This window comes from Amblyomma americanum, chromosome 7 (assembly GCF_052857255.1).
Source record: "Amblyomma americanum isolate KBUSLIRL-KWMA chromosome 7, ASM5285725v1, whole genome shotgun sequence".
In the NCBI taxonomy this organism is placed as follows: Eukaryota; Metazoa; Arthropoda; class Arachnida; order Ixodida; family Ixodidae; genus Amblyomma; species Amblyomma americanum.
The window spans coordinates 95,455,899-95,457,974 of record NC_135503.1 but is presented as its reverse complement, the minus strand read 5'-3'; the positions used below and the strand labels follow the sequence as shown (position 1 = coordinate 95,457,974).

The 2,076-nt window shown below is 46.8% G+C and overlaps 1 non-coding gene across 1 annotated transcript; it reads right to left on the bottom strand.

Annotated features, from left to right (window-relative positions):
- Positions 1-157: 157 nt before the first annotated feature.
- LOC144099608 (U2 spliceosomal RNA) lies at positions 158-351 on the bottom strand. Its single transcript, XR_013307443.1, has one exon. It is a non-coding gene; the product is annotated as a U2 spliceosomal RNA (small nuclear RNA).
- Positions 352-2,076: the final 1,725 nt, after the last annotated feature.

Genomic DNA, 2,076 nt, shown 5'->3' with positions numbered 1-2,076 from the left:
TTTATCCCTTCCCTTAAGGCTCGGTTCAGGTGTCCAACGATGTATGAGACAGATACTGCGCCATTTCCTTTCCCCCCAAAACGAATTATCGCTGCCACGTGCCGAAAGTAGGAGAGTTAAAAGATGCTAGAGCAAAGATGGAAAGACGCGCGCTAGTATGTCCCAGGCCGATCCCGGAGGCAGTGCAATACCGGGCCGACCCGTGCCGAAGTGCTTCAAGCACTCCGCCATATTTCCAAAAATAAATTTAATATCTTGGGTAAAAATGGGACCCGTGGCAGATATTAAACCAGAACCAACTAACCTTAAGTCATTTCAACTAATACTACCTAGACTAGATCTAGGTGGTATTGTTTCAACCCGCCGCGGTGGCTCAGTGTATACTGTGCGATGCCAGTGCACGATAAAGATCCTCAGGTGGTCGAAATTATTCCGGAGCTCTCCATTAGCGCACCTCTTTTTTCCTTTTTTCTCTTTGTCCCTCCCTTATCCCTTACGGCGCTGTTAAGGTGTCCGCCGAGATGTGAGGCAAAGCACTCCATTTCCTTTCCCCAAAAACAGGAAACCAATTTACAAATGGAAAGAGGGTCAAATCGAATACTTCTGTTCTGTTTGGCGCGTTCGACTAAAAGCAGAAATGAAAAGCAGCCTGCTTGATGTTTTCTACCAATAGAGCAATCGCATACTTTGCTAAGATAGTTATTACAGCCAACTCCACACTAAAAAAAAAAAATGAAGGGGACCCTTAAGCTTCGCCTGAATGGTATATGGCGCGGCAACGTGTACACGGGGTGTTTCAGAGAAAACTGGGTAATTTTAGGAAATGGGATTTTTGAAAGGGAGGTACGGCTTTCGCGTTTGCGCGCAGACGCACGCTACCTCTTCAACAGTATCAGAATGACCAATCAACCCGAATGCATCGGTATTTCTCGCCGTCACAGGTATGACTGAAATTCACATTAAAACAAAGGTAAAAATTTTCTTCAGAAAACTTTCTTCTCTTTGAGCAATCATCCTGCCAATCCCGCTGTCACTGGTGGCGTTGCATTTTCCATGCCATGCTATCCATCGTGGTGCGGCCAAACAAATTTTGGCTACATCGGGCCAAGATATATGCGCATTCGGAAAGGATGCGGGCAAAGCAGCCCCTCCAGTGCAGTAACTAGTCCAAATAGCCGAATTTTGTCGAGCCACAGCGCCAAGGGTAATCGCGTTTTCGAAATTATAAAAACCGGTATATGGCTATCATTAAAGACCGGCTACAAATCTTTAATTGCAACCAGCTGCCCAACTCTAATAGTTAAAAATTAATAATTGGAAATTAGTTAACCAGACAGATTAACAGCTAAGATGATTCACCAGTTTTCTGGTGCCCACCAACCCTGGCAATACTATGCCGCAAAAGCCAAATTTTTACCTCAAAATTCTAATTTTTGAAAACTACTTTTCTTCCTTGAAACACCTGGCATATATATGAATGCATGTCCATGGTGAAGCGCCACCTTTGCATTTCTCCATATCACATGGACATGCATCGATAAGTCTCACCACCTAAAGCTGCCCAATAAGGCCTTGGAGCCGTGGGAGGTGCGGCTGGCCACCGCCACACTGGAAGACCAGGGGGCGCTCATCGCCATCTCAGCAGCGTCGGCCAGAGCCTCTGGGGTCTTGGACTGCAGCTGCTTTGCTCCAGCAATCCTCTTTCTCCCTTTAAATGAATATCTTACTACGTAACCATCGCTTGGCTCATGCGTGGCGTCCATGGAAAGTGCGAGCAGAAAGTGTGTACAGAAAGTGTGGACACTTACCCGAGCATAACCGAGTTACTCGGTAGCAACTTGGTTAAGCTCGGCTAAGTTCGGAAACCGGCTAAGTTCGACCCGCCCAAGTTGCAGTCAATGGGAGGAAGCTCGAGATGACGTCGTGGCTAATCCCATTTCACGGAGAAACCTGCCAATCATCTGCGATTTCAAGATAGGTGATTAACCGCGATGTTATGAGAAGCGGTCAACGCCATTGGATGGAAGGCCTCACTGTGGGGCATTCGCCACTGCGCTTGAGATGCATTCGTCTAAA